The following is a 25,076-nucleotide window of genomic DNA, read 5'->3' on the forward strand; positions in this document are numbered from 1 at the left end:
AATTTTTTTCTAAAATTAATTTTTCTTTACTTCTTTTTAAATTTATAACAATTTTTCTGTTCATATCTCTAAATCTCTCATTTGCCCAATGCATACACACACACACTCTACATAAAAATTCATGCTTCTGTGTTTATATATATATGTGTGTGTGTGTGTACATATATATATATATATACACATATATTAATCTCATTTAATTTGATCTTCACAATAACTTTGTGAGGTAGGTGCTTTTATTATCTCAGATTCTAACAGTGAAGGAACTGAGGCAGACAAGTTAACTTCCTTGCCCATGTCACATACCAAGGAAATACCTCACAGGATTCATAGTTAGGTATTCCTTAATCTAATATGCTACTGTCAAAAGAAATAGGTAACTGAAAGCTAAGGCTCAAGTATAACAAATGCTATTTTTATAGTAAGTGAATACGTGATCATATACCAGCTGTGTCCTTTATTCTGTAGCACTGTAGGAAAGTCACTAAAACACTGGGGACTTGTTTCTGATCTGTAAGTAGAACTATATGACTTCCAAAATTATTCTAGTTCTAAATCTATATACCTAAGGTTCACATCTAAATATAACACAACATCTTTTACTGATAATCTTGAGCAGAGAACAGCATAATTACAATTAAAAACACATTTTGGAAATTTTAAGCTATATTCAGCTAGTAATTAGAGAATCCAACCCTCATTAGCTGAATTGGGATATTTTTCTCACTATCTATCCTCTTTATTTTAAGAATACCTTGATGTTCATTAAAAAGAAAAAAAAAAACAAATATGGTTCTCTTTTCTCCTTTTACTGACTGATCAAGTCACATAACAATGAGAATATATATTCAGTTTTTACCTTCACATACCTCATATAGCATGATGCTACCTATAGCAATAAAAGGATCAAAATAACTTTCCTAAATATTCCTTGATATCTCTAATGAAACCAAATGTTTATTTATATCTTCCATTGTATTCCTCAATTTTAACATTGTCCTATTTTTTTAAAATTAAGCACAAAGTAAACTTTGCCCATTCAATTAAAGAAGAATGAAAGAAATTGGACTTCTTTGTAAATGTCACATCAAAAATATGTTAAATACTTATTCAAATTACTAAATTACTATAAGAACAATGCTTTTTCATTTTTTTATGCTTTTTCCTGGATAAAAACTCATTTCCCCAAAATACTCATTAGGAAAACAAATACTTACACCTTGAAATTTAAGTACATTACTTCTGAAGCTAATCCATTTTCAAACAAAAATAATTATTTCAGCATTGTTTTAATGGATTTGATGAATAGTTTAATCATCATCAAATAAAACTGCTTCCTCATTATTGAATCACATAATTTTTACAAAACAAATTAATACCTTTAGAGGTTACTGAGGCCAGTTTCCTCCCTTTCCAAATGAGGAACTAAGACTGATTAAGGATAAATGATTGCCCTGAATCCCATAATCACTTAGTTGAAGTGTATGGATTTGAATCCAGGTCTTAAAATTCTGTCACTTTCTACCTTTATGTATGTTTCTCAATCACAAAAATAAATTACATTGGTATGTTTAATGTGGGGAACTCTAAATAGGTGGTCACTCCTGTACTCCTTTTCAGGTTAGCCTTTCCTTTAGATCAAAACACATATATACCTCCACACCGATATATATCATATACACATGGAAATAAACATGTGTAAAATATCTATACATATAGATGTATATACATGTATACATGTCCACAGATATATATGCTACAAATGAATGCATGTGTACACACTTACACACTGATACATAAGAATACAGGTGTGTCTGTATATATACAAATATGAATGAAAACCACATATATGTATATAAGGAAAAGGATGGGCTCATCAGGTGTAGATTTTAACATGCTCAAGGGACTGCTCATTGTTTACTGTATATGAGTATTCATTAAAATCCAAATAGAATTTGATATGTGAGAGGACTCTGTTTAGGCAGTCAATGCATAAACTGATTAAATCAGAATTCATTCTTTAAACAAGTATCCCTTGAGAGATGCAGTAGTACAACATTCCATTGTTCCTCAAAGGCATTGGAAGTATAATGACTTGCCTGGCTCCCTGCCCCTGCAAAGTTGTAGCCCTCACAGCTGGGGCCACTTAACCCATGCTTACTGATTTAGCCTGTGCCCCAGGCTCTGGAACCAATCTGGCCCTTAGGTGGGGGGAAGGAAGTAGAAGGGCCCAAAAGAGTCATAGTTTTGGAGTTTCAGCATCTTCCTATCCCTTTACTCAGTTTCATTCTTGATCTTCTTTATTTAAGTCCTGTTATATACACCCAATCGAATTGTTGCATTTCTTTTGGGATTTGGACATTGCCTTACTCATATCTTTAGGAACATTGTCATATAGTTGCAGAGAGAATGATGGAACTGGAATCAAGGATAACAATAATAAAAATAACTTTATATAGAATTTTAATGTTTGCAAAGCACTGTAAAAATATTTTGTTTCATCCTTAGAATAACTGGGGGAGTAAGGTGCCAGTAATTTCATTTTATATTTAAGAAAACTCAAGCAGGCAAAGGGGATATTATTTGACAAGACTCACACAATAAGTGTCTAAGTCTATATTTGAATGCAAATCTTCCAGATTCTAGGTTAATTGCACTAGACACAGTAGTATCTTGCTACCCCTAAGAAGAACTGAGTATAAATTCTCTTTTTGGAATTTACTGTCACAGGATCATAGTTAAGTCTTGTAACCTTTCAGCTTCAGTTTCCTGATCTGTAAAATAGGAATAACAATATTTGTGAATAATATTGGGATTTAATTAAAAGCAAAAATGATATCTGCCCTCAAAGAATACAGAGTTGTTGTGATGCTCAAATAGAAAATACTTCTAGAACAAAAAATATAAACAATTGCAACAAACTGTTTACAATCAAACTCTATTGACACCATCTTTCAGATTAAAACTCTATTTATTGGGCTCTGACTTATTCCTGTGCCCATAAAATTTGGATTGTATTAGGCATTCATCATGTCATTATAGTAAGTGTAAGGCTGATATTAGAAAATAAGCATTGTTTTATTAGTTTAGGAATAAGAAGTAAAGTGGCTGGGTTGAGAAAAGAACTGGAGTTTGAAGCAGAGCTAAGACAGTATGTTAATTTCAGATGTGACAGTTATAACCATTTTTCTATGTCAATTACTCTCTCTGGCAGTTGGGACTTGCTCTCTGGCAATTGGCAGAGACACACACCGAGAGACTCTCTCTTAGGGATGGAGGAGGTAAAATCTTTGCCTCTCTCTATGTCTGAGGGAAAGATCTAAAGGGGCTCAGTGTTTTAATTTCCCTACTTGGGAAACACTATTGAATATCTATTGTGGTTTTGTAGATTGTTTAACTCTGAGAAGACCAAAGAAAAATCTGGTCTTTGATTTGGACTCTGAGTTTGTTAAGACTCAGAGTCCTAAGTTGATTCTTGTTGAGACTCAACCAGCTAGCCTTTTCTATTTTATAATTTGAAGACAAAGTTAAGATTAATAAGGATAATAGTGGTAGTATTTATTTAGATAGTATAAAATTGGGTTAGTCAGATCAGGGAGGATTAGTGTAGCCCATGAAACACAGTAGAAGTGGTTCCTTGTGGAACCTAGGAGTTTATTTGGGTAGAGTTAGAATGCTTTAGAATTAGAAATCCTTTTTTATCCTTATATCAATCAAAAGTATCCAAAAAGTTTTGAACCTATATTAGAATAGTTTTTCTGTCTAAATATTCTATTTTGTGTAGCTCACCATTATTTTTTTAATTTCTTTTTACATAAGACAGTAAGAGGACATGCATTTTAAAAAATAGATTGAAGAAAATCTCAGCCTCTGTTCTATGGATCTAATCCAGTGATGGCAATTCTGGTCTCAAGGTCAATGTTAGGCAAGAAGAATTTTGGAAAAATGAATTGGCTTCTCACTCACCTATTTGTGGACTTCCAAGGTGGAGTATTCTCAGTTTTCCTACTCAAGGGAACCAACATTTAGGAACCAATATGGTTTCCTAGATTCACTCAGAATAAATATAAACCAAAAAATCAACCTCTGAGTTTTGTTGAAAACAGATGCCATTTTCACCACAAAATGTCAAATCAAACTTTCAGTTTTGGGAGGACTTAATCATTGATGTCAATAAAATAAAGTTGAAGTATCTGAGTTTCATCTAGGCTAAAGGATCATGGTATAAAAGAATTATATCCTTTTTCAAAATGTGAAGATCATAGATTTAGTGCTAAAGGTAAACTCAGGGTCACTTTTCCAATGGTCACACAAATAGGAAATCCCAGAGGGAGAAATTCAAATTAATTTTTTTATTCAAATAAAGTACTCTAGCCCCTATATCTCAATGTCTTTCTATAACAGAAAGAAGAATGAAGCAATTGTAGTTTCTAAGTATGATATGGTAGGAAGTGACTGTATAAAAGTTAGGAAACATGTTTTAATCTTCATGTATTAACTAGTAGTATATGACCTTTGGAAACTGTTTACCTTCTCTGGGATTCAGCTTTCTCACCAATAAAATGAGGCAGTTGAAGTAATTGTTTCTAGTGCATAGATCTGATGCCACCAGAAAAGAGAGAATTGTAGGGTTAACTTGGCAAGTGAGCTCACTAGCTGAGTTTTTCAATGCCTATGTATCTTATGGAAATCCATATTTGTTCCATAAAGTCTAGGTAAACAAAATATTTTAAAATGCCCAGAGCCTTTGGATTTTCATCCAAAGTAAAACTCATGAATTGTGGACTAAGCCACTAGAAAGGAGGACTCCTTTCCCCTTTTTATTGTCCTTTGAGTAACTATCCAGCAATATTTATTTCATTTATTACTTTTATGAAAAAAGCAACCAATAAGAAATTCATGAATTTGAATTTATTATAGCTAGTACTTAAGTTTTGGGAAATTATTAAGCTGTTTTTTACTTTAAATTGATATGTAACCACTGTGATTAAATTCAATCAATCAATCAATATTATATTAACTATATGTTAGGCATTCTGCTAAGTACTGGGATTAAAAATAAAAACACAAATATGGTCCTTGTCCTCAAAAGCTGACAATTCAGTGGGAGAGGTGAGATGTAAATAATTAGGTTCATATTAAAATATATATACTAAATGGAAAGAAAGTAATATAGGAAGGGAAGATATAAGCATTTAGGCAGACTGAGACAGATTTCTTGTAGAACAGAGAATTTTAACTGAATCCTGAAGGAATTTTGGATAACTAGGATGCAGAAGTGAGGGGCCAAAGCATTTTAAATATGGGAGGCTGTAAAGGATAATTTTAGGTTCATGTCTTGAAATCTAAATAATTGATCACCAGGGAAAATTCCCAAATAATAAAATACCCAAGTCAGCTGGGAATTATGGTGATTTTAATTAATATAGAGAGAAGGAATTAAGGGACAGAGAGAGAGAGAGACAGAGAGACAGAGACAGAGAGAGAGAGACAGAGAGAGAGAGACAGAGAGAGATAGACAGAGAGAGTTAATTTAAACTGCTCTGGCTCAGGTTGAGCCAGGAAGTAGTTAAAGGCCTTGGCCAAAGTTGCCTCCCTGAGCCTACGGGAAATAGAGATAGTCTTATCACTCACCAAGAGAAAGTCTCCAGGAAGCTGTCTGATCCTCCAGGTTGAGTTCCAGTCCTGACTGAACTGAACTCTGAATCCAATTGCACTCTGAACTGAATTCAATTCCGAACTGAATTGAATTGCCTGAACTGACTTTTTTAGCCTCCTTTTAAAGAACTTTTCTCTTATGTCACCTCCCTTAAATTTTCACGTCTACAAATCATAGTAGATGCTTTTTCCAGGACTGCCTATTCTTTAGTTCTCACCTTCTCTGGTTAGATTATATCTTCTGAGGTACTTCACACTTCTTTGTTAAGCTTACCTTTTGTGAGTTATTTGATGTTTTTGTGATTAATTTAACCTTTATAGGTACTTAACACCTTTTTGTATTAGATCTATAAATAGAGTTCGCTTAAGTTTTAGCTTCACTATAAGGTATGAGTTAAGTACCTTCATTGTTCAATCAGGAGTTTACAACTTTATCTTGCCCTAAAGTATGTCCCATTAGGGTGGAGTAATTTCCAAATTCACAAGACACAACTCTGAAAGGATATGGAGTGTAATGATTAAGAATAGTGAATAGATAAATATTACAAGAACAAAGGATGTAATGGGGAGTAAAACATAAAAAGACTGGAAAAAATAGGAATAAGCCAGTTTAAAAAGAGTTTTAAATACCAATCTGTGGAGATTATATCTGATGCAGAAGGCAACGGGAAACCACTGGATCTCATTCAGCTTGTAGGTTGATATCATCATATCTGTTTTTGAAAAATCATCTTGGAAGTTGAAAGGAATGCATTGAAATGAGGAGCACCTTGGTGAAAGGGAACCCTTAACAAGTTTATTTCATGACTTAGGACAATACAGAGGAACTCATGAGAAAGAAGGCTAAGCACATCCAGAGAAAGAACTGTGGGAACAGAAACACAGAAGAAACACATGTGATTGATCACTTTGATATAGATATGATTGGGATATTGTGGTAAAAGATCACTCTGTTGCAAATATGAATAACATGAAAATAGGTTTTGAACAATGATACATGTATAACCCAGTGTAATGATTCTCAGCTATGGGATGGGGAAGTGAAGGAGGGCAGGAATCATGAATCATGTAACCATGGAGAAATATTCTAATTAAAAAAAAGAAAGTTATTTCAATAATATGGGTGAGAAGTCATGGGAGCATGAACCAGGGTGGCAGCTATGCAAATAGAGAGAAGGGGATATTACAGGTGGTTGACAAGACAATATTGGAGAGCATTTTGGAAATGTGGGTTGAGTCAGGGTGTGGAGTTCAGGACAATACCTATATTTGTACCCTGGGTGACTAGGGTGGTAAAGGTGTTTTTGACAGAAAAGGGAAGTTTAGAAAAAGTGAGGATTTAGAAGAAAATATAATGAGTTCCATTTTGGATATATTAAATTTTAGATGCCTATCCAATTTGAAATTTATTTTTAAAAATTTTTGGTGATCTTAATGTTGGTAATTCATAGATTTTTTAAAATTATGGATTACTTAGGGTGTAGAGTGGCAGAGCTGATAGAATCCCATCCAAACTGTCATTGCCTTAGACAATGCTTTATGGTTAAAAATGGAAGATAAAGTGCCAGTAAGCATCATTGGAGGGAGCTTCCACACTGAAAATTCATTAACTTAATGAATAATAGGTCAAAATTTGAGGGAAAAAAAGGAAAACAAAAAACTCACTATTTAAAATTGATTGAAAAGCAAAGGATCAAACAAAGGTAATATATTCGAATCAGAGGTAGCATACCTTGCTATAGCCGATTATTATGGTATATAAGGCCAGTTCAGGTGCGGAATAGAAATGGAAACATTTCAGACAATCATAGTCTTATTCAGGCTCATAGGAACAGTGAAAGTAAAGACTAGAATCTGTCATATGCCTCAGTCAATGAGGAAAACTATCTTTAAACACACTACCAAGGTGAGGTTAAAGAAGAGGTAAAAACTTATTTTCTAGCCCTAGAAGGTTAACTGCCTGATTTAGTGCCTCAGTCTTTGTGTGGCTCATGAGATTACTCCAAATGTAGAATTCTCCTCTTTGATTGTGTGATCATATTTGCATATTTGCATCTGCAATAAACTTCTGGAGGGAACTTTTCCCTTTCCTGTGGCTTTCATGTTTTGAGCTGAGCAAGTCTGAGGCATCTGGTATCTAGCCTATGTTCAGAATTGGAATCAGAAAAGGATAATAGCTAGAAATTTTAGGTCTAAAAATATTTATAATCTCTGTGACTGAACCTCTTTATCCACATTAATCTCTGTGAAACCTCATCACCTCTAACTTCTTCTTTTTAAAGTGTGATTTTAACAGAATTTTATTTTTCTCACAACCTTTCTAATTCCTATTTAACTAAGTGCTCTAATATCCTTTGTATATATGAACTCTTTGAAAACATCTCTACTAAGGTATGGAAAAAATATCAGATTTTGCATTTCTCTCCATTCTCATGAACATAGACATCACTAGTAAAATTCCCTGCTCTTCAAAATTCCTGGCCTGCCTATTTTGCCAACAATGTCTCTTTTTAGTGATCATAATTTGCTCCACAATAACAATTCCTTGGACATTTTCTCCCCTGAATGAAAGATAAAAAATATTCATCAATGCAAGTCAAATATTTATCAGTTGCTCTGCTTTTAACCAACATATATCTCTAGGAAATGTTTGGATAATTAAAGTTAATCACAATAATAACTCATATTTATAGATTTCTTCAAGGATTATAATTTTTATAACCCTGTGATGTAATCTATCCATTTTATAAATATGAAATAACAGAGAGCTAAAGTCGTGCTCACTCAGTAATTCTCACTCACTTTGGAATTCAACTTCAAGATTAGAATTTTTACAATGGTAGTCTCAATTCTCATGCAGCAACTAGATGTTACAGTGGATAGAATGCTGGGCCTGAATTCAGGAATACTTTTCATCCTGAGTTTGAATCTGACCACACACATTTACTAGCTCCCCCAACCATGAGTTAGTTACTCATCCTGTTTGCCTCTATTTCCTCATCTGTAAAATGAGCTGGAAAAGGAAATGGCAAACCACTTGTGTATCTTTGCCAAAAAAACATCAAATTCAGTCATAATCTGTCAGACATCACAGAGTGAACTGAATAATCAACTGTCATGACTATATTCTGAGTCTATACCCACCAGATATGGCAGAAACTTAGAAATTCAATTGTCCATACTCATTTGGTGGGGTATTTTCTGTACATTGTATGTATTAGTCTTTCTTCTGATTCTTACACAAAGGCTTTCTGTCCTGGCTCCCTGTCAGTAGATGAAGATGCTTTTTATGCCACCTCATTTTTTTCAGATAAATTCATTCCTCCTTACTTTTTTGAAATCAAGCAATATTGCCTTGGAATCACAAACCTTCTTTGAGTTGGACAGGTTTTAGGCCACCAGAATCTGAAAGCAAGTTAATATACTCCAAGTTCTATCCCGTCTCTTAGTATGAACCTTTAGCTTTATATGTTGAGAAACTGAAAGATTTAGCTGAATGAGCAAGGTCTTCATTATGGAATAAATGGGGGTAACCCTAGTAGAGAACCCACCATTCTTTTTACCAAATGAATTGTGTATCAATTGCTAAATATATAGCAAGTATAACAGAAAATCCCCTGTGAAAGACAAGAGGTGTCATGTGCCATATTCCTACCATCACCTTATTATTTCCCTTACACATCCAAAAGTCTCAGGACTATCAGCTTTGCTGGGGAAGGGAAGCTCTGCTTGCAGCCTAGCTTCCAAAGTCATTGACCAGGTAAATAATATTTATAGAAATTTGATCAGAACTTCCAGGTAAACATGGCTACAATCTAGACGCTAATCATGTCCTCTCCCCAGCACCAAACAAAATAGACTACCTCAAAAGAGCATAAAAATCATCCTTGGAAGAACAGAGGGACTCTCCAGTATACCACAGCAATGAAGGTATGTGGGGAATGAACATTTTTATACCATAAAAAGGAGGAAAAGCTTGCACAAAAATGTGAACTGAGCTGCCTTTCCCCCACTTCCCCCATGGAACCAGAATAGGGGCTCAGAGCACCCATCACGGACAGTGAGTGAGTGAGGAAAGCCTCTGTCTGGGGAGGAACACCAGGGTCCTTTGGGTCTAAGAAGGACTGCTAGGGAAATACCTCTCAGGGTGGTTTCACTGGAGAAACTTGCCCACTGGAGTGATACAGAATGAGGGGGGCCCTTACAAACTGCAAACAATGTTGATTCTCAAAAAACTGTAGAAGCTGCCTGAGGCCAAAGCTCCACCCCTTGCTGTAGTGAGGAGGGGGCACACCAGGGTCCTTGGAAACTGACAGGGACTACCAGAGATCTACCCCTCAGAGCAGTTTTACAGGAGATTCCTGCACACCAGCAAGAAGAGCATGGGGGCGGGCATACTAACAAACCATGGAGGCAGGGAACAACTAGTCTGAGGCAACTTAAATCCACAGAAAACCCGCCCATATCACCCAGACCGCTGACCAAAAAGGAAAGGGAAAAGCACCAAAGGGATGGCTCACATTGCCCAAGATCAACTCTCCAAGAAGAAAGGGGAAAAAGTGATTATTGAAAAATTTTATGGGAGAAAACCCAAGCAACAAGAGAGAAAGAGAATGAAATTCAAACAAAATCAAAACATGCCCCCCAAATGGAAATTATCCACAAGCTCTGGAAGAACTCAAAATGAGACTTATCCAAAAGATGGAAAACTGCTGGCAAGAAAAATGGGGAAAAATTCAGAAAGATGTTGGCAGCCTGGCAGACAAGACCTCAAAATTGGAGAAAGAGCTGGAAGCCACAAACAGAAGGGTAGACCAAACTGAAAAACAAAATCAGTCCTTAAAGACCATAATTAAGCAACTGGAAGACTATGATCTTGCAAAATAGCAAGAAATAATAAAGCAAAGTCAAAAAATTGATGAATTAGGAGAAAACATAAAATATGTCACTGGCAAGGTGACAGACCAGGAAAATGGAGGAAGGAGAAACAACTTGAGAATTATTGGTCAACCCAAAAAAACAGAGATAAACAAAAATATTGATGCCATACTACAAGAAATCATGGAAGAAAACTGCCCTAATATTCTCGAACAAGGAGGCAAAATAGAAATAGAAAGGGTTAATAGAACACCCTCCATACTAAATACCCAAAAGACAACCTCTAGGAATGTAATCTCCAAATTCAAGAGCTTCCAAGCTAAGGAGAAAACCTTACAAGAAGAGAAACTTCAGATATAGAGGAACCCCCATAAGGATCACACATGACCTAGCAGTGAACACACTAAGAGATAGCAAAGCATGGAACATGGTATTCAGAAAGGCAAGAGAAATGGGTCTCCAACCAAGAATCAGCTACCCATCAAAACTGACTATATACTTCCAGGGGAAAGTATGGGCATTCAACAAAACAGAAGATTTCCAAGTATTTGCAAAGAAAGGATCAGAACTCAGTGGAAAGTTTGGCATCTAAACACAAAGAGCAAGAGAAACATGAAAACATAAATGTGAAAGAAATGGAAAAGGAGAAAATGTTATCTTTTTCTTTTATTCAAACTCCTTTCTATAAGGACTACATTTACATCAAATTATATATATATATATATATATATATAAATGGGGGGGAAATGTAATGTGTAACTCTCAAAATTGTATGCATCATTAGAGTAGTTAGAAGAATCATGCATAGGGAAAGATTGGGGCATCAAGATGATATGGCGAAAGGGGGGAAGAAAAAAAATGGAGGGGGAATTGTTGATGGTACTAAGATATACTTCAAGAAATAGAAAAAAATAGAATAATCTTTCTGACACAAATATACACATGGGAAGGGGAGGGGAAGAATTCTCCTATAAGAATGAGAGGAAGAAAGTGAAATCAACTCTTAGAACAAAGAACATCTAGATCCATTGGGATCTTGAATTCCATATTATCCAACAGGGTAAGAGAGAAGGGGAAATTAAGGAGGGGAAGGCAAAGGGCATATAAAAAAGGAGGGAAGGAGAGGGGGAGGAGAAGGGAACAAAAAGGGAGGTGCTAGAAAGGGAAACATATCAAGGGAGGAGACTAGTGTGACTGATCTAAAGTAAATCACTGATTTAAAAGGTTATAGCTAAAGAAAAAAGGTCAGAAATAGGGGAGGATATCAAAATGCCAGGGAATTCACAAGTGACAATCATATCTTTGAATGTAAATGGGATGAACTCACCTATAAAACATAGATGAATAGCAGAATGAATTAGAATCCAAAACCCTACCATATGTTGTCTTCAAGAAACACACATGAGGCAGGTTGACACCCACAAGGTCAGAATTAAAGGATGGAGTAAGACCTTCTGGGCCTCAACTGACAGAAAGAAGGCAGGAGTTGCAATCATGATATCTGACAAAGCCAAAGCAAAAATAGACTAGATCAAAAGGGATAGGGAAGGTAAATATACTCTGTTAAAAGGGAGTATAGACAACGATGAAATATCACTAATCAACATGTATGCACCAAATGGTATAGCACCCAAATTTCTAATGGAAATACTGGGAGAATTGAAGGAGGAAATAGACAGTAAAAACCATATTAGTGGGAGACCTGAAACAACCACTATCAAATTTAGATAAATCAAACCAAAAAATAAATAAGAAAGAGGTAAAAGATGTGAATGAAATCTTAGAAAAATTAGAGTTAATAGAAATATGGAGAAAAATAAATAGGGATAAAAAAGAATACACCTTCTCAGCACCACATGGCACATTCACAAAGATTGATCATACACTTGGTCACAGGAACATGGCATACAAATGCAGAAAAGCAGAAATAATAAATACAAACTTTTCAGATTATAAGGCAATAAAAATAATGATCAGTAAGGGTACATGGAGAGCCAAATCAAAAATTAATTGGAAATTAAATAATATGATACTCCAAAATCTGTTAGAGAACAAATCATAGAAACAATTAATAATTTCTTTGAGGAAAATGACAATGGTGAGACATCTTTTCAGACATTATGGGATGAAAGCAAAGCAATACTCAGAGGAAAATTCATATCCCTGAGTGCATATATTAACAAATTATGGAGGGCAGAAATCAATGAATTGGAAATACAAATCAAAAAAATTTGAAAGCAAACAAATTAAAAACCCAGAAGAAAATGAAACTAGAGATCATTAAAATTAAGGGAGAAATTAATAAATAAAATTGAGAGTCAAAGAACTATTGAACTAATAAATAAGACTAGAAGCTGGTATTTTGAAAAAACAAACAATATAGACAAAGTACTGGTCAATCTAATTAAAAAAAGGAAAGAAGGAAAGCAATTTAACAGCATCAAAGATGAAAAGGGGGACATCACTTCCAATGAAGGGGAAATTAAGGCAATCATTAAAAACTACTTTGCCCAACTATATGGCAATAAATATACCAATCTAGGTGATATGGATGCATATTTACAAAAATATAAATTGCATAGACAAAAAGAAGAATAAATAGAAATCTTAAATAATCCCATATCAGAAATAGAAATCCAACAGGCCATCAAAGAACTCCTAAAAATAATTCCCAGGGCCTGATGGATTCACTAGTGCATTCTATCAAACATTCAAAGAACAGCTAATCCCAATACTATACAAACTATTAGACATAATAAGCAAAGAAGGAGTTCTACCAAATTCCATTTATGACACAAACATGGTACTGATTCCATAGCCAGGCAGGTCAAAAAACAACAAAGAAAACTGTAGACCAATCTCCCTAATGAATATAGATGCAAAAATCTTAAATAGGATACTAGCAAAAAGACTCCAGAAAGTGATCAGGAGGATCATTCACTATGATCAAGCAGGATTTATACCAGGATTGCAGGGCTGGTCCAATATTAGGTAAACCATCCACATAATTGACCATATCAAGAAACAAACAGACAAAAATCACATGATTATCTCAATAGATGCAGAAAAAGCCATTGATAAAATACAACACCTATTCCTATTAGAAACACTGGAAAGCATAGGAATAGAAGGGTCGTTCCTAAAAATAATAAACAGTATATATCTAAAACCATCAACTAACATCATCTGCAATAGGGATAAACTAGATGCATTCCCAATAAGATCAGGAGTGAAACAAGGATGCCCATTATGACCTCTATTATTTAACATTGTACAAGAAACACTAGCAGTAGCAATTAGAGAATAAAAAGAAATTGAAGCCATTAAAATGGTCAAGGAGTAGACAAAGTTATAGCTCTTTGTGGATGATAGGATGGTCTACTTAAAAAATCCTAGAGAATCAACGAAAAATCTAGTCAAAATAATCAACAACTTTAGCAAAGTTGCAGGATACAAGTAAACCCACATAATCCATCAGCATTTCTATATACTTCCAACACAGCTCTGCAGCAAGAGTTAGAAAAAAGAAATCTCATTCAAAATCACCTTAGCCAAAATAAGATACTTAGGAATCTATCTCCAGAGACAAACACAGGAATTATATGAACACAACTACAAAATACTCTCCACACAAATAAAACTAGACTTGAGCAATTGGAAAATTATTTACTGCTCATGGGTAGGATGAGTCAGTATAATAAAAATGACCATCTTATCCAAGCTTATTCATCTATTTAGTGCTATACCCATTGAACTTCCAAAAAAAAATTTTTTTATTGACTCAGAAAAAAACATAACAAAGTTCATTTGGAAGAACAAAGGGTCAAGGATATCCAGGGAAATAATGAAAAAAAAATACAAAGGTAGGTGGCCTTGCCATTCCAGATCTCAAACACTATTAAAAAGCAGTGGTCTTCAAAACAATTTGGTACAGGCTAAGAGACAGAAAGGAGGATCAGTGGAATAGACTTAGGGCAAGTGACCTCACCAAGACAGTACATGAGAAACTCAAAGAGCCCAGCTTCTGGTTCAAAATCCCACTATTTGAAAAAAAAACTACTGGGAAAACTGAAAGACAGTGTGGGAGACATTAGGTTTGAATCAATACCTCACACCCTACATCAAGACAAACTCAGAATAGGTGAATGGCTTGAACATAAAGAAGGAAACGATAAGTAAATTAGGTGAACACAGAATAGTATACATGTCAGACCTGTAGGAAGGGAAAGATTTTAAAACCAAGCAAGACATAGAAAGAGTCACAAAATGTAAAATAAATAATTTTGATTGCATCAAAATAAAAAGTTTTTGTACAAACAAAACAATGCAACCAAATTGAGAAGGGAAGGAACAAATTGGAAACAATTTTCATAACAAAATCCTCTGATAAAAGTGTAATTACTCAAATTTATAAAGAGCTAAATCAATTGTACAAAAAATCCAGCCACTCTCCAATTAATAAATGGGCAAGGGACATGAACAGGCAGTTTTCAGCCAAAGAAATCAATACTATTAATAAGCACATGAAAAAGTGTTCTAAATCTCTTGTAATCAGAGAGATACAAATCAAAACAAGTCTGAGGTATCACCTCACACCTAGCAGATTGGCTAATATGACAGCAAAGGAAAGTAATGAACGCTGGATGGCATGTGGCAAAGTAGGGACATTAATTCATTGCTGGTGGAGTTGTGAATTGATCCAACCATTCTTGTGGGCAATTTGGAACTATGCCGAAAGGGCGATAAAAGAATGTCTGCCCTATGATCCAGTCATAGCACTGCTGGACTTGTTCCCCAAAAAGATAATAAGGAAAAAGACTTGTACAAGAATATTCATAGCTGCACTCTTTGTGGTGGCCAAAAATTGGAAAATGAGGGGATGCCCTTCAATTGAGGAATGACTGAACAAATTGTGGTATATGTTGGTGATGGAATACTATTGTGCTAAAAGGAATAATAAAGTGGAGGAATTCCATGGGGACTAGAACAACTTCCAGAAAGTGATGCAGAGTGAAAGGAGCAGAACCAGGAAAAAATTGTTCACAGAGACTGATACACTGTGGTACAATTGAACTTAATAGACTTCTCCATTAGTGTCAATGCAATGTCCCTGAACAATCTACAGGGATCTAGGAGAAAAAAACACTATCCACAAGTAGAGGACAAACTTTGTTAGTAAAACACCAAGGAAAAGCAACTGCCTGATTACAGGGGTTGAGTGAACATGATTGAGAAGAGACTCCAAATGAACACCCTAATACAAATACCAACAACATGGAAATGGGTTTCAAGCAAGGACACATGTGATACCCAGTGGAATCGTGCATTGGCTAGTGGAGAGGCAGTGGGAGGGGGGTAGGATGAGAAAAGGATCTTTATTTCCAAGGAATATTGTTTGAAAATAACCAAATAAAATAATGTTTAAATTGGAAAAAAATAAAAAGCCAAACACTGTATTCTAAGTTATTTGTTCATTTACCACAGCTTGCCTTCTTATAAATTCTTCCCTGTAATGGCATCCATGATGAAGAGACTGCTGAAGTGGCTAAATTTTCCTTACTTTTTGACCAAAAATTACAAATCCTTAGAGTTTTTATAGGATCCTCTTGACCTCTTCAGTTGTCCTCTTTTTCCATATTTCAATTAAATGATCATACAGTTTTACAACTGAAATAACTTTAATAACATAGACAAACTATCTCATTTTCTATATTTACTTAAAGAAAAATGCTAGTTACTGATATTGCCTAGATAAAAATACCCATGTGGCCTAACATCTAGGCTAGTGTTCTTTCAAAAGTGTTTATCCTAATATATTCAATAGAACTCACCCCCATAAGCAGTAACAGACATAACGTTGGATAATAATATGTTACTGGGTATTTCCCTAAAGATTCCTCCTCAACCCATTCTCTATTTTGTAATACTGCATTCTCCATGCTGCTGTATGAATGAACTCAGGTCAAAGATCTGAGTTTTAGTGTCCCAAGAAAGTAAACCTTAAAATTTCTCAGACTTATGAATGTTGGAAATTTCCCCATTGGGGAATCTTCTACTTAAAAGAATTCCCTAGCAGATAGTGAGAATTCTACTTGAATGTGAGGGCTCCTTGCCTTGGGAATATCCCTACTCCACCCTACTTAGGACTGCTTTAGGACAGAGAGCTCCTTGAGAACAATGAAAAGTGCTTTGACCCATGCTTATGGAAAGGACAGGAAGTTCTTTGAGTCATGACTATTTTAGAATTGATACAATGGGATACTAAGTACCTATTATGGTGGGGAAACTTGTAAACTATTTAAACCTAAAAGGGTGATAACTTATTCAGAGGTTTTTTCTTAATAAAATTTGTCAACACAGCAGCATTTTTTTCTGACTTACTAAAGAGATTAAAACTACTCAGCTGTGAATTCAAAATGGGTGATCCTTTAGAAACATCTACAGTGATTGGTAGATGTAAGGACTTATGGGAGGTGACAGAGGAGATTTTGCCCTTACAAATAAGAGCTCAGGGAAGAGCTGGATCTGATTCTAAGGGAGTTCATTTTGAGAAGACTCATTCTGAGGATCATGATTTCTGACTCACATTCTGAAGGAGAACTCCTTGAGGAGCTCCTCTGAGAGGCTCTGTCCCTCTGGGCTAGGAGCTCTGGAGGCTCTTGAGAGAGGCCCTTTGAAACAATCTCTGGCTGGAAGACTCTTTGAGGAAGGACGATGGCCTGGTGTTACTAGAATCCTTGTTTAGTTAGACCTTGTGGTGAGTGTTAAAAAACTGACTGATTTCTCTTTTCAGACCAGGTCTAGGCCATATTGGCTTGAGGCCCTTCATACTTATTCCTTTCTTACTCTCTCTCTCTTTCTTTGATTACTCATTGTATTGCTAATTAAAATCTCTACAAAACCCAATTGACTTGGGTATTTGAATAATTGGGAATATTTCCCTGGCGACCACCTTATATTTTGATTTTAAAACCCAACACACCATAGTGAAACATATTTCTGTGGTCAAATTTACTCACCCTCTCTTATATCTATTACAATTTATATCTTCCACTATTTTAATCACTACAGTTTAAGACCTCAACCATTTTAAATCTCACAATAGGAAGCAGAAGTTTGTCAAAATTGCCAGTCAATGAGCTATTGTTAAGAGCCATTTTTACCCTGGAGGGAGGTGAGGCCCATCAGTCAGAACAAACATATCTGTGAGGATTTGACAGGTTGCAGGAAACATTTAGAAGATGGAATGCCTTCAGCTACAAGGGCAGCTTGTCAGCATTAACATGGTAATAGAACAAAACTAGTGTTAGAGTTTATGCCTTAAAATATACCCTTTGCTACAGTTATTTCTCAGATTTTTATGATTAAACTTTAACAATAAAACAATTCTTTATATGAATGTATTTACATTAGAAAATTGACATTAAAGTTATAATTGTTGGGTTCATAATTTGCTTCCTAAGTCTCCTCTACTCCCACTTGCTGCTGATTTCAAAACAAACAACATCATTACCTCATCTATCAGTTTCATGAGATTAAAGGAAAAGAGTCCTTTTTCAAAGGATAATGAGTACAGAATTGGAAAGGATCTCAGGTCATCATTCACTTCCCTCATTTCTTATATGCATAACCTGAGAAGTAGGCAGCTGGCATGAAGAAGAGAATACTGTATTTGGAATAAGGATCCTTAGAGTTCAAATCTTGCCTCAGATGTTTATATAGCTGTAGGTGGGAAAATCATTAAACTTCTCTTGGACTCAGGTTCCACATCTGTAGAGTGAGAAAATAACAATACTGTCATAAGGTTTTTATGAGGTTAGCATGTACCAAATGTTTTGCAACTTTAATTAAATCACTAAAAATTTGAGCCGTTATTATAATGAAAGGTAACACAGGTAGTATGATTTCAGGGGAAGGATTTGAACCCAGGTCCGCTGAGTCCTAAACCAGGGTTCTTTCTCTAATACCAGTCTTTACTGGTTATAATAATGCAATTAACTTCAGCAGACTGACATCCATTCTTAAATATTTATCAAGTGACAAGATTTTGTGAAGATTGGATTTAGCTATCTCCTGATTGTAACAATGAAGGTACTTAGCTTTTCCTTTATTGGGAAGATTGAATTGTAATCCACAATCTACTTTTAGATTTTAACCCCCAATAGGTGGTAACTCAGAATTTGAAGTAGATATACAAATTTTAACTACAAAAAGTTGTTAACTAACTACAAAAGTTGAAGTAACCGAAAAAGATGTTAAGTAATCAAAAAGGGTATGAAATAAAGAGTGGGCAGTCCTGGAGAGGAGCTCCTGCTGTGATTGGTAGACATGAAATTTAGGAGAGGTAATACAAGATAAAAAGAGCTTTAAAAAGAGGACCAGAGGCCAGAAGGAGATATTCAATATTTTATTTGACTCAGATAGAAGAACTCTTACTCAGAGGAGAGCCTGGAAGACAGACACTCTGACTTGGCTATGAAATCTGACCTCTGGAGGAACTTGTGCAGGAGACTTCAGACTGCTTTTCCTTTTAGACAGTTACATTTGGTGAGTGAAAGGCTGACTTAGTAACCCTGTCTTTCTTGGAGGTGTAAATCACTGAGAAAGGCCCATCATCTTGAGACTTTTTTCCCTCAGAGGAAGCTTGAGTTGTTTCTCTCTCTCTCATTCCTTAACATCTTCCCTCTATTCTACACAAAACTACCACAAATTACATTTTACCTTAGTAGTTCATTTTGTGATTTAGAAATTAAATCCTTGGAGACCAAAGCATTAACATATCAATTCCAAACATATAAAAATTTAACAGTATATGCCTTCTATATAATGATGGGAAATATATTTTTCACATATACATATAACTATACTTATATATCTATAACATATGCATGTGTGTATAAAATCAATAAGTACAAATTAAGTATTGAGTGCATAGAAGATAGCTTTACCAGGAGAGGCACCAAAAGCTAGAGAAAAAGACATTTACTGTGCCTACTATTTACTGGTATTCTCCAAGACAATGTGTCTGTAAAGAGGACAATTTCAATATACCTTACCTTTAGGTAGATAATATTCTATAGACTTTTGTACAATGCTTTAATGTTTGCTCCAACCTTGACACATATTATCTCAGATTTTTTTTCTTATAACAATAAGCAAGTACTGGGAGAAGACCTTCACCTTTACCTCCAGTGACTCCTCAGTCAGAGAAGTGTGTACCACAGCAACTTACTATGACTTAGGAAATGCTGCCAAAAATGTCTTCAACCAAGGACGTGGGTTTGGTGCTTAAAATAGATCTTAGAACCAAGTCTTCCAGTGGAGTGGAATTTTCCACATCTGATCAGTCATTCATATACTGGTACAGGGAAAGCTTCAGGTAACTTGAAAACAAGGTACAAAATCTCTATGGCTATGGGTTTACCTTCATTCAAAAATGGAAAACAGAAAATACTCTGAGGATAGAAATCAACATGGAGAATAAATTGGCTGATGGTTTGAAGCTGACTCTTGACACCATATTTGTACCAAACACAGACAAGAAGAGTGGTAAATTAAAACTTCCTCTAGATGAGACATTTCAGTCTTGGTGGAAATGTTGACTAATTTCTCTGGACCAACCATCTATGGCTGGGCTGTATTGGCTTATGAAGGATGGTTTGCTGGCTATCAAATGAGTTTTGATACAGCCAAATCCAAACGATCTCAGAATAATTTTGCCCTGGTTATAAAGGTGCTGACTTCCAATTGCATAAACATGTGAATGATGGCACTGAATTTGGAAGGTCATTCTACCAAATAGTTAATGAGAAGATCAAAAATTTGATAAATCTTGCTTGGACAGCTCCAGTAATTTACAACACCCATTTTGGCATTGCTGCTAAGTATAAGGTGGATCACAAAACTTCTCTATCTGGGGGGCATCTGTGTGGCTCAGTGGATTGAGAACCAGGCCTATAGAAGGGCAGTTCTGGGTTCAATCTGACCTCAGACACTTCCCAGCTGTGTGACCCTGGGCAAGTCACTTGACCCCCATTGCCTAGTCCTTACCACTCTTCTGCCTTGGAGCCAATACTCAGTATTGACTCCAAGACATAAGGTAAGGGTTTTTAAAAATGCACAACTTCTCTTTCTAGTAAAGTGAATAATGGAAGTCTGATGTCTGAGTATAACCAAGTCCTCATTGAACTTGGTTATACTCAGACAGTCTGAGCAGTTATACAATTAAAGGTGTCACCTTTAATTGGAAAACAATTTCTATGCAGGAGGTCATAAAGTTGAGTTAGAATTTAAATTGGAAGCTTATATAGTTTTTAAGTAAAGTATCATATATTTCCCTGGAAATTAAAAGAAATAAACTTATTCTGTTTTGTCATTAATATTCTTCTGTGAAATTTCAACAATGTGAACTTTTTATTCTTCCAAAGAATGGTTGTAGTACCACCATGCTGAAGTCTACAGGTGTTCAAGTCGATTATAAGAGAGAAATACTTGAAGGAATGCATGGAATTTGCAATGTTTATGCCACATTTCAGTTCATTTTCTCAGTGTTATTTGAATTTGTTCTTCAACAACAGTGTACTGTCATATTTTAAAGGAAATGACCTGATCCTCCAGTTTGTACATCACATTCCTCATGTCCTACACCACTTTTTCATCACCTTTTATGAAATTGGTCTCTGTGATATAGTGAAAGCTTTGGTTTTGCATCAAAGTAAAATCATCACACTGGGAACATAAAACAAACAAGCAAAATTAAAAGAAAATACCAATAAGCAAAAACTGTTTTTATTCCTATTTTATAGATGAAGAAACTGAGGGTGAAGGAGGTTAAATGGCTTCCTTAATTATCTAGTAATTGCCTCAGGCATGATTTTATCTGATATTTTCCCGATTTATTGTCCAGTTTTCTATTCACTACAGCATTCTTTGTCATGTCTGTGTAGATGTCTTCAGAGGGAAAAATGAATTTAAAGACTACCAGAATTTTTACAAATTCACTTAAACTCTCTGGGTCTCACTTTCCTTCTCTAGAAAATTTTGAAGTTGGGCTATATATTCCTGGATATACCTTCTAGTTCTAGCTCTGTGATCCTAAAATCATTTATCATATATGTTATTGTCCCTTAGGAACCTTTTTAATCTTTTTTAATTCCTCTATGATAAAATAAATGCTCTTCGGTTCCTGATAAAAGAATCAGTTTGAATGCTTATTCATGAATACTTGTTTCCTTTTTTATCATGTATTTAAATGCAGGTACAAATCTCACTAGGAATTTTCCCAAACTGACTCTAGGTTGGGACATAATAGCACAAGTTAGTGAGAGTTTGGGTTTTCTTCACAAATGAGGCCTGAATCATGAAAGGCTGGGACTTGAAGCACCTTGAAAAATGAGTTAAATTTTTTGAGGGATTGACTAAAATGGAAGAAAAAAGAAGAGAATGAAATAACAGTTGGTGCTAATTTATTGTGAGAGTCAACATGGCATAATGGATGTTACAGAGGCACCACCTTTCACTAGTTGAAGGAATTTTCTCTCCTGGAACTACTTCTAACAGTGAAATTATATTTCCAAATCTTATCTTTTTTTAAACTTTAACCTTTTTGATAAATAAAAGTCAAATGGAGATGTTTGTTTATAGGCATATGCTTCAATAGGCACAGAGGATGAGTACAAGTCATAAAGTGAATTGTATTTCTCTTTGATAACATTGTGGAAAGATGCAAGCAAATATGCTTGTAAAATAATAATAGTTTAAAAAACAGGTTTTAAAGTGCCTTAGACACAGCAAGCTGAAACTTACCCAATATCTGTGTTAATTTAATGGCTAGTTAATAGTTAGTATAAATTCCAGCTTCACATATATCATTCAAATGACTACAAGATATTGATTTAAGAGCTTGTTTGTACTATCAAAATAGAGATCAATAAATGTTCAGAATACACAGAGACTTCATGAACAATTTATCAAATAATGTTTCGTCCTTTGATAGAAACTGGAATATCAAGGGAAATGAGATGAGGATAAGGTTTGGATACCAAAAATTGTCTGGAAGGCTGAGTACATATCTTTTTTTTTACAAAATCACACAAAGTGCATTAACAGGATAATGGCCCCTGCCCTCTTTGTGCTCCCATTCTAATCTGTTTACCACAACATCCACCCCTTAACTTTTGAGAATTCAATCATTTGAATGATTTTCTTATTACTCTCATTTTCACTTTTGTGTTGGCCACCAAGTATACTTATGGCTATGTGTAATAGGGGACCAAAGGAGGAGGGGCAATATGTCAACTTTATATCTGCAAACAAAGGAGGAAAGTATTCATAAAAAGGTCCTGAATCAACTCTAGAAAGTGCTCAAGTAACTACTAAACTGAATGATGAAGGAATTTTAAAAAGTAAAAAAGAAAAGTAACTATTTGTGGGTAAATGGAATGGTGATCACCTTTTGCCCTCTCTTCATAGCTTAGAATGTCCTGATGCCTCCCTTGCTGCCTTTTCAGCTGGACTCCCAAGTGCCCAAACCAGTGCCTCAAGGAGGAGAACAGCAAGGGATGCCAGGTCAAGTTGACCAACACAGGAATTCCAAGTTGGGATCTGGGGCTAGGGACTCAAAGGGAGGCTTGTCTTTTTTATCTGGAAGAGAAAGGGAGATAAGAGATGATAGGTTACCCCTTTTCTTTTTTACCTTCAGATTCTTTTGATATCACTCCCCTTGTCCCTCCCCATGTACTAAGGCATTGTCTTTCTTCTCTACTGCATTTCATGAGATTATTTTATGATTACTATGTTAGGAAAAATACATATTATCATAACTAATGTTTTATTAATTATATGCAGAAAAGTGTATTTTTCAACAATCTCTATCAAATGATGGTAATTTCTTTTGTGGTCATGGAAGAATAACTCCCTACTTCCCATAAGTTCATGTGTCAATATTCACAGTTTAGACTTCGCACCATTTTTTTAGGAACACTACTCCTACAAAAATTGTGAGCTGCCTGTATTCAGTTAGAGTCTTATTAAATAGACATAGAGATTCACTAAAGAAACTAAATTAGACTAATAAACTTCTTCTACCTCCTGCTCTCAACTCCCAAACTCTCCTCCTTCTAATATCAATCAGCTGATTCAAGTGAATTTGTCACTTAGACTGTTTAATTTCTAGCCTTTAGAGACAGCTGATCCAAATCAATTGCCTTTTTTGCCTTTCCAGGTTCTTCTATATGCCTTCTGATTGGCTTATGATGAAGGATGGGCTATTTTTAGAGAATAATCTCATGGTTTCACATCACTTCATATTTTCAAAAGTTATCATGAATCCTAAGTGGACTTTCCCTTGAAAAGCATTTTTAAAGTCATTCCTTTGGAAAACAGAATTCTGCAATATGATTTTAATTCCCAAGAAACAGAATCTTAAACACCATTATCTCATTTCTTTACTTGGATTCTGCCCTTAAAAGAAGTAAGGCTATTCTCCTACTTGCAGAAAGCTGTTCAACATAATAGAAAGATTCCAATATTGATATCTGTCAAAAGCAGAGCCAGATCTATCATGCATTTTTAGAACTCTAAGTAAGGGTTTGAATACCCTTCTCCCAAAATGATGATTTTCCTGATAGAGAGATGATAGACTCAATATGAAGAATGAAACACATATTTTTAGAAGTGGTTCATGCAGAAATATGTTTTATTTGACTATGCATATTTATAAAATATTTTAGAAGAGAGAAGTAGGGAGGGAAATGAAATATTAATTTAAAATTTAGATTAAAATTGAAAAATTAGTAAGCTAAGAAATAGATAAAAGGCAAACCAAAACCTCTATAAAATTAGTTATATTTGGATAAAGACTATCAAAATATTTTCCCTTACTCCATCTTCATACCAGAGCCATGGATTCTATGAAAATAGTATAAATAGGAAAATAAAAGAAAAAGTTTCATCTCAGTAGCAGCCCTTTTTAGGAAAAAGAAAAATCTCTTAATGTTTTCTGATGGACTACTAAAGATAGAGTTTTACAATTTCATGAAGGAATCAATTGCCCTGTAAAATCCAATCACCGTCCCTTTTGACTTTCTTGTCAAATATTCCTCTCTGATCACAACTGTCAGTTTATATTATTAGTCTTTCACTATTAGAACATAATCTCATTGAATAAAGAGAGGAAACTAGCATTGATTAAGTGTCCACTCTGTACAAGATACTGTATTTAGTGTTGACTTCCGGTTACCAGATGGCAGAATAAAAAACAAAACAAAACTTATTTGTTCTTTTTTTTAATTTAGAATGATTTTCCATGGTTACATGATTCATGATCCCACTCCCCTTGCTACCCCACTCAGGGAGCTGACAAGTTGTTCCACTGGGCTATATGTGTTTCATTGTTCAAAACCTATTTCCATGTCATTCATATTTTCAGTAGAGCAATCCTTTAACATAAAACCCCCAATCATATCCATATTGAACTACATGATTGATCATATATTTTTCTTCTGCATTTCTGTTCTCACAGTTCTTTCTCTGAATGTGGA

At 35.0% G+C, this 25,076-nt stretch overlaps 1 pseudogene; it reads left to right on the forward strand.

Moving 5' to 3' along the window:
• Nucleotides 1-19,793: 19,793 nt before the first annotated feature.
• LOC100027444 (voltage-dependent anion-selective channel protein 3-like) lies at nt 19,794-20,857 on the forward strand (annotated as a pseudogene).
• The last annotated feature ends 4,219 nt before the right edge of the window (nt 20,858-25,076 follow it).

This window comes from Monodelphis domestica, chromosome 3 (genome assembly GCF_027887165.1).
Source record: "Monodelphis domestica isolate mMonDom1 chromosome 3, mMonDom1.pri, whole genome shotgun sequence".
In the NCBI taxonomy this organism is placed as follows: Eukaryota; Metazoa; Chordata; class Mammalia; order Didelphimorphia; family Didelphidae; genus Monodelphis; species Monodelphis domestica.